This window comes from Bos grunniens, chromosome 24 (genome assembly GCF_055505025.1).
Source record: "Bos grunniens cultivar Pamir isolate PY7600 chromosome 24, Bosgru_T2T1.0, whole genome shotgun sequence".
In the NCBI taxonomy this organism is placed as follows: domain Eukaryota; kingdom Metazoa; phylum Chordata; class Mammalia; order Artiodactyla; family Bovidae; genus Bos; species Bos grunniens.
This window is the reverse complement of record NC_141188.1, coordinates 61653108-61670163: the sequence shown is the minus strand read 5'-3', so window position 1 is coordinate 61670163 and position 17056 is coordinate 61653108. Positions and strand designations below refer to the sequence as shown.

Below are 17056 nucleotides of genomic sequence, written 5' to 3'. Positions count from 1 at the left end.
TATAGTGTAGGTTTGCATGCTGGAAGATGACATAGTTCCCTGACCTGAAGCCTTTTTCTTTTCCTACAGGTGTTCCGTTTTGCTTTTCAACTGGGCCGTCATTAAGTGAGAAGAGGCTCGGATCCTCTTCTGTGGCCATCGACTCACCAGCCTCCCCAGATCTACCCGTCTGTGGAGGTGACCGAGTCTCAGCAGAACAGCAGAACCAGAAGAGGCGGTCCAGGTATGAGGGTTTCTGGATCTGGGCTGTGTGCTTGCTTCCAGTCCCCTACTCCACCCTTGCCTGCCTAATGAATGACACTGCCCCAACTCCTCAGTTAACGTGTCTGAAATGGGATATATCCTAAAGTCAGTATGTAGATTTAATGTGGTCCTATTTCCTCTCCCATCTTTCAAGAAGCTGTTAATAAATTGATGGTGTGTCTAGAACTGAAGAATTATGCTTTTACCTTTTTATAAAATCGAACGGAATTCTTAATTTCCATAGAGAGTTCTTAGGAAAGGTAGTCATCACTCTTATTTATTTCCCTTTGAATTCCTGCTCCTCCAAGTCCCTCAAAACCTATGGAAAACTTGAGCCTAAAGGCTGAGCTCTTACAGTTGTCACTCAAGGCGTGATCAGCCCCAGAAGTCTTCCCTTTCTCACCACTTACTCTCTTTGCTGTCCTCTCCTTCCCACAACCGGATTAGTTTGGACGAGGGAGTGCTGTTTTAAGATGTTCAGAAATGGAACTGTGGGGTTGCTGTGGCGGAGGGGGAGGTACAGGGTGGCTTAGTTGAAGGTTTAGGAACAATGTATGGTTTTATGTAAGACAGGGGGTGTGTGAGTTTGAGTGTGTGCATGTGTGTCTCCCCATGTGGGTGAGAGGAACAGAAGGAAAAAACAGTAGAAAGCTTGAATTATGTAATTAAGAGCTGGCTTTGAAAAACCTGATCAGTCCCATAATAAAACCTCTTTTGTATATCCCGTGTAGAGGTTGCCCCTCCGGCTATAAATTCCCTAGCTTGGGTCATGAATAAAGACATTTCGCTTTCAAAATCCTTTTGCTGGAGTTCAGGCCCAGTTCTTTGTTTTCATTCTCCTGTAATCGACTTTTCCTGTTGAGGGTGTCCTGACTTTCCCCATCTTCCAAGAATGGCACATGGATTCTTCCTGATGCTTTCACACATGCTTGGCGTCCAGTAAATGTTTTAATCCTAAAGGACTCAGGAAGTTTTTGACCTACTTTACCCTTCCTCTGGTTTTCACTTTTAATCAAGCTAATGAAACTACAGTTCAGTCCATGGGCACTTGCTTTGACTGCAGTTAGACAAGAATGATCAGTCTTGATTTTTTTCAAGGTCGTCTCACATGCTCACTAATTTCTAGTCTTATGTGCCGTTTATAATTGCATTTGTGCCTGTTCATTCAAAAAAAGCATGTGTTTTAAATGTAATTCTTTGGCTAAAGTTCTTCTTTGATAAGAAGTTACAGATAATCACAACTCAGGTTTTTCTTTATAGTTTTGATTTCGTAGAGAAGTTTAGGCGGTAGGATAATTCTGATAAGTCTTCCCTGGACCATAAAGATTAATCCATAGGAGGAAGAGTTTGGGGGAAATAGTAAGTCTGCTGTCTAAAATTAAGACAATTTGTTAATTTGATAAATACTTGAGCATCAAATGTGTTTAATCAAAGAATGGTTTGTAGGGACTTCTCTGGCTGTCCAGTGGTTGAGACTCCACACATCAGGGCAGGGCGCTCGGGATGCCCTCTTCCAGGGGATCTTCCCAACCCAGGGATTGAACCCAAGTCTCCCACACTGCAGGTGGATTCTTTACCATCTGATCCGTGAATACTGGGGCAGGTAGCCTATCCCTTTTTCAGGAGATCTTTCTGACCCAGGAATTGAACCAGGGTCTCCTGCATTGCAGGCAGATTCTTTGCCAGCTGAGCTCCCAGGAAGCCTGTGTGATCTTGAGCAAGTGACTTCAACTTTTTCAGTCTCAGTTGGCCGTCTAGAAACTGGAGATAATTATAGACTCTCATGGGGTGACTGTCAGAATTAAGGGAGAAAGTATGTATGAAGCTCATAGCTTGGTGTTTGGAAAAGCCTTGCACTTGAAAAATAGTAGGCGCTTCCCTACTTCAAGATGCTTGCAGTTTGGTGGAGCCGTGTGTGTGTGTGTGTGTGTGCGCGCGAGTGCGCTAAGTTGCTTCAGTCATGTCCGATTATTTGATACCCCATGGACCACAGCGCCCAGGCTCCTCTGTCCGTGGGATTCTCCAGGCAAGAAGACTGGAGTGGGTTGCCACTTCCTCCTCCAGGGGATCTTCCCCACCCAGGATGGAACCCGCATCTCTTTTGTCCCCTGCCTGTTGGCAGGCGGGTTCTTTACCACAAGCACCACTTGGGGTGCCCTTAGTGGGGCCGATACTACCATTACTCTGAGCAGTGGGAATAGTAGCAGGAGTCGGTGCGGGCCTGACACCGTTCCTAGCAGTGGTGACGATAGGGTCCGAGCCACAGTAGGAGTTATGGAGTGGTCTCAGCAGAAGTACTAGCATGGATTTTTTACTCCACGGCAGGTTGTGTTGAGTAATGTGCATTCTCTTCATTATTTAATCTTTGCAAGAATTCCACGGAAAGGTATTCTTTTCCCATTCTGCAAAGAAACAGATGAACAGTGGTGTGCTCCGGTTGGCTCCTCCCGACGATCGTGGAAGCTGACTTGCACGTCTCTTCCCAACACCCAAGTCAACCATGGTGTGAATATTTCCACCACAGCTATTGCCAGAGGCCACATAGCGAGTCATGGGGTGAACTTCTTCAGCAGCTCACGACTGACTGTAGCACAGTCTGTGTGATAAGAGCCCCAAGATGGGTAGAAACAAAATGCTACACCAGATTGGAGGGGCTTCTCAGGTGGTGCAGTGGTGAAGAATCTGTCTGCCAATTCAGGAGATGCAGGAGACGCAGGTTTGATCCCTGGATGGGGAAGATCCCCTGGAGGAAGAAATGGCAACCCATTCCAGTGTTCTTGCCTGGGAAATCCAGTGGACAGAGGAGCCTGGCGGGCTACAGTCCATGGGGTCACAGAGAGTCGGATACGACTTAGCCACTGAGGACACATCACTGCACACTGCTCAGAAGGGGGAGAAATGATTTCTAGCAGGGAGGAGATGCTTATGGTAGCATCGGAACCAGACCTTGCAGGACAGAAGGAAGGAAGGCGTCGACATGGATGAAAGTGCAGGGCAGAGGCACGGGTGCAGGATGCAAAGGGCGTGTCTGGGGGAGAGGAAGAATTTAATTTGCCTGGAGAATGAGGTCTATTCAGGAGGGCAATGAGAGATAAGACAGGACATGTAGGCAAAGCCCAGTAGCTTAGGAGCTTTGAATGTTGCTCGACTGGAGTGTTTGGAATATATTTAATTGTCCATAGTGAGCAGGTAAACGTCTTTAAGCATGCAGATGTATACTTGTTCGATCTCCGTGTGTCAGTGTTTCTAGAGGGGAGTGGGGAGGGCTTGGGGTCAGTGAGAGTCCAGGGAAAGCTGGTGAGGAGCCCTCGACCAGGGGTCAGGGCGGAGCAGGTGGTGAGACCTCTACAGTACTGAGGAGACAGGGTCTCCAACACTTGCAAGCGGACCCCACTCTCAAAGGGTATGAAGAAGGTGTGTGCTTGGGTTAGGGCAGGAAGTTGAGAGGAGGTGCTAGTTACAGACAAGGTGATAAATTTGATTTTAGACTTAAGGATAAAAAATTGATTCTTCAATGCCTGACTATTTAAAGAGGCAAGAACCTTCCTTCTCTTTTTAGTCCAAAACTTCAAAGCAGCTTTGGGCATAAAGAATGTGAACTCCCTCCTCTCCCTTGGAGCAATCCTTAGCGTCTCCGGACGCGCACACTGAATCCAGGCTAGAGACCTGGGGCCGGGCCTGCTGGTCAGTGACTTCCTGCGGCTGCCTTGAGCTTCACCTTCGCTGGGGACGGTTTTGACCCACCAGTCCCCACATATTGTTCTTTTCACACAGTACTGACTCTCACGTTGGGATTGCGGGTGTTTTATCTTTCATAGTTCTAATGTGTAAAGAATGAACGCAAAGACAACTGGATAATCTGTTCAAGGAAAAGAAACCCCCCTGGAAAACAAAACAAAGCAAAAATCCCATTGATACTTACTATCTATCCTGTTAAAGGAAAAGAGAAGCCTGTCTCCTACTATGTACTTTCAAAGTGCTTTCCTCTCTTTGAAGGAGTGATGTGCGGTGGGGCTGGGGACAGCTCGGCGGGACTTTTTCCCTCCCTGCTTTTCCATGTGTGATACACTGAGTGTCTCCTTAGCCTTTCTGAGTCTCAGACGTGAGGATGGTAATCGTCTTTAAAGGATCATCACGCTAGATTATCGTGCCTAATACTACAGATCAAATTCTGTTTTTATTTATTTATTTTACTTTCTATGTGTTTCCCTTTTCGTCTTTTTTTCAAAGCACCCTGTGCGTTTGCTGTCTTGGCTTTTTGTTGTTCAGTGTTGTAACTGTTTACTTGTCTCTCTTTCCCCCATTCTGTGAGCTCCTTGAAGATAGTATCTTTTACCCATGTATCCTGATACCTAGTGTAGCATTTGGTAAATGCTAGGTGCTTAATAAATATTAACTGGGTGGCTAGTGCTAGTGTATTTTTAAGCTATAAAAAGTACTTAACAGCTTGATATTGTTATTCTAGGCCTTCAAACTTTTATTTTGAGTTAATTAACATTTTTCCATACTGATTTTAGTATCTATTTTTGAGTGAATATGGTAGTCGCTCAGTCATGTCCAATTCTTTGCAACCCCATAGACTGAGGCCTGCCAGGCTCCTCTGTCCATGGGATTTCCCAGGCAAGAACACAGGAGTGGGTTGCCATTCCCTTCTCCATCTATTCTTACCAGCAAAGTATTAAGTGGTGTGTAGATAGTATAGTTCAGTTCAGTTCAGTTCAGTTCAGTCGCTCAGTCGTGTCCGACTCTTTGCGACCCCATGAATTGCAACACGCCAGGCCTCCCTGTCCATCACCAACTCCCGGAGTTCACCCAAACCCACGTCCATCGAGTCGGTGATGCCATCCAGCCATCTCATCCTCTGTCGTCCCCTTTTTCTCCTGCCCAAATCCCTCCCAGCAACAAAAATCAAGGAAACAGGATACCGAATGTAACGGAACTTTGCCTGTCAGAAGCACTCTAGACTTAGGCATCACTTGTAATCTAAAGAATCTTTTTTTGAGATGCTTGGAAACCTTACAAGGCGATTGGGATTTGAAACGTTACATGGCCTAAAATAGATTTCCAACAGTAGATGATTTTAAGAATTATGATATACCCATGCAAAGGGATGCTATGTAACTCTGCCTTTGAAAGAAGATCAAGAATTGGTTTAAAAGCTGTTCTGAAAAACACCATTTGTTATCAACTTCTTAACACATGTTGCCATACAACCTTCAATTGGAGAAACAAAATTTGGCCATTTCACAGTTTTATCAGAAAGCAAGAACTATACTCTAGAAATATCTCAAATGAACTGATAAAGTAGTTATATTAGAACTGGCTGATCCTAAGCTGATGTTGTCCATTATCCATAGATCTCAATGACCTTTTGAGAAGGTAGTTGTAGAAAGCATTGTCTTTAAGCCTAAGATTCAGTATTCTCTTGTCCACTTTGATACCACTCATATCTTGGATCGCCACAACAGACCATGCCCAGCCATATCACATGATGAGAGCGGTTCTTGGGTCTGTAGGTTGCAGGAGCAACCTGCTTCTCATTATGTCATAGTGACACCGTCGTGGGGCAGAGACTGCCTGACTGCTCCCATCTTTCTGGGCTCTCTAGTGTCCCCGCATGTTCTCTAGCTCAGCAACTGGCACCCTCTTTCAAGCAAGAGTGCAAGGTGGTCCTCATTTGGACTCTAAACAGAGTGCCTCTGCTCCCCAGAAGTCCAGTCCCGTTAGCCCTCTGTTAGAATTGTTGAGTTGATACTTAAATTTGTATTCTTCTTTGGAGGAGTTCTACCGTGTTAACAGGTGATGTATAAAAAAGGAAATTCCCAAATGGCACGAAGCAAACTGGCCTCAAACTAGGTCTTCCAAGCAGGGTGGGAGCCTCAGGAAGTGACCTGATGACTCTCAGGAGTGAGAACTGCTCTCAATCTAGGGCCTTCTCAGTCCTTCCCTGCTCGTCAGAATCCCGTGTAGTTTCTGCATCAAGGGCACCAGCGAGGCTCAGGCCTGGATCGAGGGGCACGCGTCTCTTGGAATGAGGGAAAGGGGTGGGATCCTCAGGTCCTCCATCATTAGACCTTGTATTGGGTTATTTTGGTGTTAATTCCTGATTTCGGGCTAGCTGTTGCTATGAAACAAATCACCTCAAAATGCAGTGGCTGAAACAGCATTTCATTAGTTCTTGTGGGCCCCGGGGGCAGGAGTTTGGGTGTGTGTGGGCCGGGGCTTCTGGTGGGGTTTCTCAGGCCTCTGCAGCGCATGGGGCTGGACTGGGCCCACGGGGGCTCCTGGGGCCTCGGGGTTTCACCTGGTCTTTCATGTGCCATTTCCAGCGGGACTAACGCAGGCTTCCTTGCAGCGTGGCGGCTCATGAGGGCCGCTGCCCACGGGCACGGCCAGGGCTCCCGTGTGGACGCTGCTGCTCCTGTCTTAAAGCAGAGGCCACATCGCCTCGTATGACCCAGCCTCAGAACCCTCTCAGCACCACTTCTGTTGGTTACAAGCCGCTGGCAAGTCCACACACACAAGGGGAGGGGAGTCGGTGCCACCTCGTAACAGGGGAGCTGCAGAGCGCCAGACGAGCCTGTGTGACGGGAGATGGTACTGTGGCCATTTTTAGGAAATGCAGTCTGCCACACCTGGATTGTCAATCAAGCCGTTCAGGGCCGCTGAGGAACGTTGGTAATCTCAAAGAGCAGAGGAAGGTTTTCGTATTTAAAAGGGATTGATGCAGCAGGGGTGGGGAGATGGTTATTCTTTGCTTTAAAAAACTTACATAGGCCACATCCTGTCCAAACGACCTAGTCTGCATTTAGGAATGGAACAGTCTGTGCGGAGACGGGTGCCCATAAAGGAGGGAGCTCCGTGTGAGCAGAATGCACGGGACGTTGACTACGCCTTCCTCAGGCACCGAGGAGAAGGTGCGGCTCTGACTGTTCAGTGCTGACTGGAGAGTTGTCATCAGTGAACCATTCTGAGCTTTAGTGCAATGACAAGGACACTTACGGGAGCAGGTTCTGCACCAGGTGTTTAATATTCATTCATAATTTTAAGGATATCTGAAGTCATGGTCCCTAAGCACTGAGATTTTACCAAAGCAGAAGCCAGTGAAAATGATGGTGATGACGCTTGAGGCTTAGCCCTCGACACGTGGCTCTTTGGAGAGGTGTTAGAATATAAACGGAGCGGTGATGAACAAGATAAAATCCAGTAACAGCTCGAAATGAGAGCTCATTCACAAACAAGATTGTGGTGCTGGATATCATTGCCTCCCAGTTGGACTCCTAACTTTTTTCTCTGTTGGGTCTCTTGCTCTATTTTTTTTTTTTTTTCTAACCTGGAGCATGATGGGCACTTCTAGCTATCCAAGTAAAATCCAGAAGTCAGATTCCTCCCATTTCCCCCGTATCTGGCTTCTTAGACTGTCAGATTCTGCCGTTTCTGCTTTCCGAGTCCTTCTCCAATCCCGTCTTCCCTCTCCAGCCTGCTGTTCCTGTCTCAGTTCTCATGCTCTGAACTTCGCATCTTCACCACTGCAGAGCCTCAGAGCTAGTGGCCTGCGCTAATCTAGTCTCTAATCAGCCAAAGGGATCTTATCAGGGCGCTCACCTGCTAAAAGGCCTCTAATAGCGTCTCATTTCTTAGCTGATACAATCTGAACTCCTTGACAAGGCACTTAAAGGACCTGCATGACCGGCACTTACCTACCATCCTAGACTCATCTCCTGCCCCTGCTGCCCTCACCTTCTTGTCCATCAAAATAAACTAGACTCTGCATTTCAACACCCTCATGCTTTTGCTCAGACGTGCGTGCCTTCCCAGGCCCTTCTTTGCTTGGCAGCCTCCCTCCCGGGGAGCACTGACTAAGCATTAGGCCTGCCTTCTCTGCCCTCATGCCACTCTGTCCATTCCACCAGCCTGCCCCCCAGCTCTGCGAATTCTCGAAGTTAGTGACTGTCACCTCTGTATCTTCAGGATTAGCACAGTGTTGGCATCAAACAGGAATAAAATAATACGTGAAATAGAACTCAATTTAATAAAATGTGAACAACAATTCAGCAATGTAACATTCTCATTCAGAAAGCATCTTGGCACCTGGAGGGCGATGTTCAAAGTAGGATTAAGGGTAGGATCCCAAGGAGCCTCCAGGTGGGACTGCGATCCTCACCAGAGTTTTGCCAGTTTCTGAGAGGATTGAGGAGTGAGGTGGGAGCTTGGAGCAGATACAGAGGAGTCATCAAGGCCTTAAAGATGAAACCTGCAGTGTCCGAGGAAAGAAGGCTGGAGGAGGAAAGCCATGGTTCAGCTCAATAGTGACATCCACATTTTAAAAATTCATTACTGAAGATGGACATGTCCTAGGAATCTGGAACAGGGAACATGGCCTTAGTAGCCAAAGAGATTTAAACAAAAATGGGTCTCCTGGCAGTGAAGTTTATAAACTGGGGCAGCATTTCTGGAGATTATGGAACCTGCCTTTTTGGGGGCAGTGGGGAGAAGATGGGGCACAAGACTGCAGGCAAGAAGTTTCCCACGGACTGACCTTTGGGTCTGCCAGAAGCTGGGGTGGAATCCAAGGGCCAGGAAGTCCTTTACAAATCATTTACGTTGGTGATAGTTTCAAATGCTGACTTTACATCATATTAAGAGCATTTAACTCATTTTTGCCTAAGAGAAATGTTGAACTTAAAAGCACCCTGGTGGCACAGTGGTCAAGAACCCGTGTGCCAGTGTAGGAGACTTGAGATCTAACCCTAGGTTGGGAAGATCCCCTGGAGGAGGAAATGGCCACCCACTCCAGTATTCTTGCCTGGAGAATAGTCTGGCCGGCTGCAGTCCATGGGGTCGCAGAGAGTCAGACACGACTGTGACTGACCACACACACACACATACAGGAAAAGAATCAGTGGTCCTTCTCTAGAGAGCAGTCAATTGAGGATGATGCTCGATTCTAGCTATTTCTATTTTGACTTGCTGTAAAATATCAGCAAAGGAAGGAATTTTTAAAAATGACCTGCCGATTGATCTCAGGTAACATTTGTGGTGAGATAGGATTGTTAGCTCTTCTGTCTGGAAAAACCATATGCCTCCTGTGCTTTTATGCTGACACTTTCCCTCTTTCGGATATTTAAATACCATAGAGGAGTGTCACAAAGATGTTCTAGTGGAAACTGCATTAGCAGTTAAAATCCCTGTATATTCTTTTTCTATGTTGGTAAAGGGATTGGATTTCTTTGGAATGGAAAATGCTCTTATGTATCCTTTTGCAAAATTTAATTTATTTTTTCTTTCTCCTGTAACCCCTTTCGTCTTTTCTATACAGTAAAGAGTCTTCAAAAGAAACCCATATAAACCCAACAAGCTTTTGTTCCTACACTGTGAGGATAAGAATAGTTTAACAGGAAACAATCCACACGCTTTCATCCACGTTAAGGGAAAAGATTTTGCAAATGTTTTTCTTCAAAGTACTAAAAGTAAATGAAGGCTACAGAAAGAGACTAACATGAAAGCCTTATTAATGGAAACGCATTCTGATAAATCAAGCTGATTCCAATCTTAATAGTCAATTTAAATAATGGAATTGGTTAATAGCATCAAATTAGGATTAAAGAAAGGGATAAAATCTATTTCCACAAGTTGTTTCAAAACAAGACATTCACTGGCTGATGCCATATTATATGAGTCTGATTATACTGTACATAGTAAAGCATGCCCCGCGATAAAATCCTGCTGGGAGATGTGTTTAATCAGATGCCTTTGATATTATTTGAGTGAAAGCTACTTTGGATTCAAAAGACTCAAAGAGAAAAGTCTTTAGCTCCTGCAATCAATCTTAATCCATGTGGACGCATGTGCTCCACACACACCCCATCCCAGCCTACTCCCACACGTAAGCGTGAGCTGAGTGGCTGTGATTTCAGATTTGTCTTTTCAGAAGTCATGAACAGAAATTGGTTTTTCTTAATCACCATGTTCCACTTACTGTTCATTTCTAAGCTTATCAGCAATCAAGTCAAAGTGAAGATTTTCTGTTGGCAGGGATTTTAATGGACACAAGTGACTACACCGAACAGCTCCCCAGTAGTGATTTAAAATTGCCGTCTTAGCCAGCTTCGAGCTTTGTTTGGCTCCCACCGCAACTAAACCAACACACGCATTTCCCAAGACAACCTTTCTATGCCACTGACCGATTTTAAACCAAATCTCTGGAAGACATGTCAGAAGTAACAGACCACATGAAACGTTTTCTAACTTACTTTTCCCCTTCTTCCACGGAGTGTACTAGTTTTGCGTTTTTCTGAGCTTGTCCCTTTGGAGGTGGAGTTCACATCATGCTGCCAGCCCCCACTGAATGTCAGAGCAACTCAAAAATGGTCCTCCCTCTGCCAGTTTGAAACTGGTCTCTAAATGACCATCAGCTCTGAAGGAGGCCGTTGGATGTGGGGAATTTAGTCCAGTCCCCTGGAGGGGAGAAGGCTACTCACAGCTAGGGTTTTTCATCCCCTCTGCCAGTGCCACGGGGTTGAGTGCTTCTCTGGGGGGAGATGAGACCAGCCAGTCATCAAACTGCTGATGCAACCCGAAGCCACTTGGGCAGGGAGAGAGAACAAAGGCCTCGCTGGTGTGCGGTGATGAGTGGCAAATGATGGTGGGGGTGGGAGGGAGCCACATACACAAGGCAGGGGGCTGGCGGTCGCCCTTGTCTAGATGGCGGAAGGACAAAGAAGGCCGTCCCTGAGCATGGGAGGCCCTGGGGGATTTCTTAACAGAAGCAAACGGCAAAAGACTGTTAGCAGCCTTGGGCAGTAAGAGCTGAAGTTCTTTAGACAAGTTGGCCTAGCAGACAGCTGAAAGTATCTGGTGGCAAATACCTATCAGCTACTTAGGCGTTTCAGAAACAGAAGATAATGGGAAGGCTAACAAATTGCATGTCTTTCCCACTTACCATTGCTTAGCGTTTCCAGTAAGTAAATGCAGTATCTTCACTGAGCTGCTCTCTCAAATTATTGTTAATTAAATAATACTCCCTAAGAAATCTGTCATTACCGGCAGCCAGGGATGGGTTTGTGGAGTTTGCCTGAGGCTGTTAATGCTCCAACAAACGGGCTCTTAATTGCCATAAGAGGTAATTTCACTGGGGACTGTAGTTCACTTTTCCAGCACTTTCATGGTGTATTTTGTACCTTAAACTTTTCCTTTGTGTTTCTGTGTCTGGAGTTGCAAAAGGCCAGAGGGATCATTCGCTAACGATTCGTCCATTGAATTAACCATTCTCTGTAATGGAGGAAGTGCCCGTTGTTATTGAATCTGTAATTTCCCCCCTATTTTCCATTATGACTAAAGAGAGGCAACTAATAACAGATTTTAAAATTAACGTAGTTTCCCCCTATTCATTACTTATTCTTTGAAATGAGGGACATGCTGGAGAAATGATCTCTGGTCTGTTATGGGTGTAGCTCTGACATGACTGCTTGTCAGGTGTTTTCCTAGTGGACAGGAGTGTTGGACAGCAGAACAGTCACCGTTAAATCCAGTTGAAAAGGGGGAGATGAGGATAGTTGGCCCCAGAGAACACGTGCCGTGGCCCAGAATTTAAAGTGACCTTGTCTTCAAATAGCTTCCTTCCATTCATGAGCAGAGAGTAAGGACAAATATTAAGAAAAAGTCACTTCTTTCTGTGTTGTAAAAGCCTCCATATGCCATTTCAAGAAAACGTTCTATTCAGTCTTTTCTTAAATGACTTCTTTTTCATCATAGTGTAATATATTTTTTTCACCTTTTGACTTGTACTTTGGTTTTTTTTTAATAAAGTTACATACTTGTTTCAGAAAAATTACACTTTAGACTGCATCTTGTTGGTATTTCATCTGCACAGTTTCATTTGGTTGAATTAAAGTGCAGCTACACCTGAGTGAAGGGAAAAAAGAGAGAGAGAGAAGGGAACAGAGGAAGTAGAAGAGAGATGAGAGAAGCTCGTATAATCCAACCTCCGAGCATGACTTCCTTCAGCTCCATATTTCAGTATCATTATAGTAACCTTTATCTGCAGTAAAAGCATAATTTAGCTGGATAGCAGTAAAATATATGTATCTACATGATATCAGTGATTTACTGTCCGGCAGTCAAAATAGTTTCCTTTCTTCTCTCTTACCCAAGTTCACGTTCTGTTGTCTGGTGTCACTTGATAATCTTTCATTCTCTCTTAAAAAAAAAAGAAAAAATCGGGTTCTTCTCTCTCTTTTTCCCATTAAGATGTGAATGGGCAGGCATCTCGGCCAATATGTCTCTACATGGCTGAATACACTCGGAGAAAAGCAGGGTCTCCTTTGTTTGGACCCTGGATGGCTGAGTGTCATTCCGCGCCGATGGGCAGGGCCTCCCTCGGAGCAGGAACTTTGCGATAATTGCCAGAACAAATTGAACTCAGGCTTATTGGTTCCTTTCCTTTTTCAGTTGGGAAATGGAGGGAAAGGGAGAACACGGCCATTTTTGACCAATGACAATATAGCGTAGAAATAGATTGGACACAGCAGTGCCCAGTGGTGTTGCAGAGAAATCACGGGGCGTCCTTGTGCAGGGGTGAGAAGGTGTGTGCCCTCGATCACCTGTCAATCCCAGAGGAGCTCAGCCCTGAGTGAGCAATCACGGGGCATCCTTGTGCAGGGGTGAGAAGGTGCGTGCCCTCGATCACCTGTCAATCCCAGAGGAGCTCAGCCCTGAGTGAGCAATCACGGGGCGTCCTTGTGCAGGGGTGAGAAGGTGCGTGCCCTCGATCACCTGTCAATCCCAGAGGAGCTCAGCCCTGAGTGAGCAATCACGGGGTGTCCTTGTGCAGGGGTGAGAAGGTGCGTCCCCTCGATCACCTGTCAATCCCAGAGGAGCTCAGCCCTGAGTGTTCATTGGAAGGACTGATGCTGCAGCTGAAGCTCCACTATTTTGGCCACCTGATGTGAAGAACTGACTCATTGGAAAAGACCCTGATTCTGGGAAAGATTGAAGGCAGGAGGAGAAGGGGGCGACAGAGGCTGAGATGGTTGGATGGCATCACCAAGTCAGTGGACATGAGTTTGAGTAAACTCCGGGAGTTGGTGATGGACAGGGAGGCCTGGCGTGCTGCAGTCCATGGGGTCGCAAAGAGTCAGACGTGACTTTGTGACTGAACGACAGCACTGCCATCACTAGGCTACTGAGCCTTATTCCCTCCACAAGCTGGGGTCCAGTGTACACTGTCTGCATATCCAGCAGTTGGCAGGGGGGTTAGTGGAGCTTATACGCAAGCAGCCAGTGGCGGGAGGCCACGCAGCCATGGCCGGCCAGCACTTGTGTCCTTTCGCCTGGTGTCGGCCAGCAGAAGCAGCGTTCAGCTGCTCTCACCAGCCAACGATGAGACAGGATGGTCTTTGAGAGGAAAGCTGGATACAGGGGGAAGAAAGCCATTTAAAAATCAGTTATATTTTCCCTGCATGCTTGTTTTTGATCAGAATCTCGAGGGATCTGACACCTTTCCTGTGTTTCCTTGGCGGTGCTTCTACACCCCTGTCTGTGTCTGTGCGACCACGGGTTTTATTCAGCTGTTAGTTCCACATGCATGATGGTAGCTGGAAGCTGTAATCGACACACGTGAAGGCGAATTGATGCAACCGTAGAGGTGAGTTTCTCTTTGTTTACATATGTTCACACTCCACAGGTTAACTCTGAATCTCCACAAACGCCACAGGCTCACTTCCAGAAATCCCCCCTCTAGTGAGAGCCTGCTGGGTGTCACTTCCAGCCGCGGCCGTGTGCTGTGCTGGTCAGTGCAGCGTGATTGAGGGACGGGGCTCGGCAACCGCGCATCTGCCTGGCGTGTTGTCAGAACCGCCGGAGCGGGCAGACCACCCGGCCGTGCGACAGCCCAGCCTATGTGTTTAAAATAATATTACTTAAATCCAACATTTGAAAGTGTGTGTGTGTGTGTGTGTGTGTGTGTGTGTGTGTCTGTGGGTCCTCATTCAGTAAGGGTTAAGGCTTGCTCAGCTGTTTCCGAAGCAGTTGGAGGTAGATGAGATAGGGTGCTATGGCCAGCTGAACGCCCTTCCATCTGCCCCTTGCTTTGCTGGGAAATAACCAGCCAGACCAATGGCTTCTGCTTTGTTTGGCTTTTCTTTTTCTTCTGATCTGAAGCAGAGGCTGACATGAAACAAACATGGCATTTCCTTTTGAAAATTGGATTCTGAAATTGGCTTCATCTTTTCAGAAGCACAGCACTACTGCAGTTCTTTTCCAGTTTTGTGAATGTCATAAACAGTTTGCATATAAAGCTCCAAATTTGGAGGCAGTTGCCACATTAGTTTTTTGCAGTTTGTCAGCAGGGAGGTGTTTGGGTGTTGGTGGACATGAAGGGATATGTTGTAGTGGGAGGAATGGAAATGGTTTCTCTGAACAGAAAAGGATGAAGAGAATGGGGGAACAGATTCTTAATCAAGACCACGTTTGTCTCTTGTTAGCGGTTTTAAAGGAGACACAGCAAACTATGAAGTCATGCAAATAGAGCTTCTTGAAGAACTTCATTAGCATCGCCCACAAGCTATAGTTTACAGTAAATGGCCACAGGGGCCCTCAGAGGTCATGGCCTGTGGCCAGCTCAGTGCAACTGAAGTGACACTTACTGTAAGGCGAGTCCCCTGGACACGATGTATGGGGGGCAGATGATACTACATTATTGAAGCCAGTTGTGCTGCAGTGGCCTGAAATTGGGAGACTTTTAATGGAGCAAGCAGGGGGCCGGGGAAAAGGATTCTAGAGGAACACAGACCATTAGAGTTCTCTTCGCAGAGACTAAATATCCTTGTGCTTGAAAGGAGAGGTAGGGAAAGAACAGTCTTAGAAGAGAGTTACCAGCATTCTTTCATATGGAGCCCTTCCTCTACTCAGACACACTCAGACCGTGGAGATGGAGAGCTTTCCCTCACCACTGCATCCTCAGCATATCTCGATGCCTTGAGGCTTCAGGGGATGTAGAGAAGAAGAGCTGTTTTAGGGTGAAATAAGGATTTGAGAATCCTGGCTGCCAAGACCGTCATTTCCTTTCTCCACCCATGCAGTGAGGAGATGAGCTGTGCAATTGTAACCGGACTTGACTTTGAACTTGTTTTGGAGTCATGGCTGGTCGCAAAGACACAGTTGAGGCACATGAGTCAATGTGGGAGTGTCACCAAGGAGCCCCGTGTGTCTGCAGGACCGAAGGAGTCGACTTGGCCTGCCATGTAGCTGGACTGCCTGGGTCCTAAACCCAGCGCCACTGTTGATAGGTTTACACTTGACTTCTGTGAGCTTCTCTCTTACATCTGGGAAACGGAGCTGATGGTAGCTTGTTCATACATTTACTGCAGAGTCAGTGTATGTGAAGTACTGGGAACTGGGAACCTCAGCCCCCTGTTGGTGTTCCATAAATACTAACTGGGGACTGGGGGCTCAGTGGTAAAGAGTCCGCCTGCAGTGCACGAGACCCAGGTTTGATCCCTGGGTCAGGAAGATTCCCTGGAGAAGGGAATGGCTACCCACTCCAGTGCTCTTGCCTGGAGAATCCCATGGACAGAGGGGCCTGGTGGGCTGCAGTCCGTGGGGTCTCAGAGGGGCACACAAGGCTGACGACGGAGCCTGAGCAGCAGTGAGGGGAGTGCATGGGTCTCGGGGTCAGGCAGGGTGAGTTTCAGGTTCTGCTTCTCTGCTTTCCCTTGGGGTTGTTGTTGTTTAGTCTCTAAGTTGTGTCCGACTCTTTGTGAGCCCACGCACTCTAACCTGCCAGGCTCCCCCGTCCATGGGATTCTCCAGGCAAGAGCACTGGAGTGGGTTGCCATTCCCGACCCAGGGAAGATCCCAGGTCTCTTATATTTACTGCATCGTCAGGCGGGTTCTTTACCACTAGCGCCATTCTTAGGGGGGTAGCAAATTATTTACTCCTTCTGAGGTCCTGGGAGTTTTTTCTAGTCCACGGAGTTTCAGGCTTACTCCAAGGATGAAATCATCTTAGGTATACAGTGTGCAAAGTATGATGTGGTGAGCATAACACATAAGTGTTCTTTCAAAGCTTGATTCTTCCCAGAGAGGAGACAGCACACCCACGGTGAAAGCTGTTACTATAATGTTACCCTTTTCTTATGGTCATTTGGACCTTTTCCTTCACTTTTGCGGGGGAATGAATCTGTGTAACATGTATTTCACATGAACTGTTTTCCAACACTGGTGATTTCCCTTAAGATGTTGAAGTTGCAAACCCTGTGTTTGGTGGGAAATGGAAGATTGTTAGTAAAAAGATGTAAGGTTCCTCCTGGCTTGTCAAAAGGACACTATTCTTGACATATCTGGGGGAATAAACAGACTCTGCTAAGTCGATTCAGTCGTGTCCGACTCTATGCAACCCCATAGACGGCAGCCCACCAGGCTGCCCCATCCCTGGGATTCTCCACGCAAGAACACTGGAGTGGGTTGCCATTTCCTTCTCCAATGCATGAAAGTGAAAAGTCAAAGTGAAGTCGCTCAGTCGTGTCTGACTCTTAGCAACCCTATGGACTGCAGCCCACCAGGCTCCTCCGTCCATGGGATTTTCCAGGCAAGAGTACTGGAGTGGAGTGCCATTGCCTTCTCCGATAAACAGACTGGAAACCTGCAAACATGCTTCTTCATTTTGATTATGTGGAAAGTGGCAGATTCTCAAGAGGAGGGGAAGGAAAATTATGCTGCATAAGTATCCTCAAATATAGAAAGAAATACGAAACATCAGTTCAGTTCAGTCGCTCAGTTGTGTCCGACTTTTTGTGACCCCATGGACTGTAAC

General features: G+C 46.7%; 1 protein-coding gene and 1 long non-coding RNA gene across 2 annotated transcripts in view; one reads left to right on the top strand and one right to left on the bottom strand.

Annotated features, from left to right (window-relative positions):
* The window catches only part of CDH20 (cadherin 20), a 219903-nt gene that overhangs the window by 60015 nt on the left and 142832 nt on the right, over positions 1 to 17056 (bottom strand). The gene's annotated exons all lie outside the window — the stretch shown is intronic.
* Positions 1 to 17056, top strand: part of LOC147346398 (uncharacterized) — a 187103-nt gene that overhangs the window by 59062 nt on the left and 110985 nt on the right. Inside the window, exon 2 of the long non-coding RNA XR_015154159.1 lies at positions 70 to 223. This is a non-coding gene — a long non-coding RNA (uncharacterized LOC147346398). The remainder of the gene's footprint in view (positions 1 to 69; positions 224 to 17056) is intronic.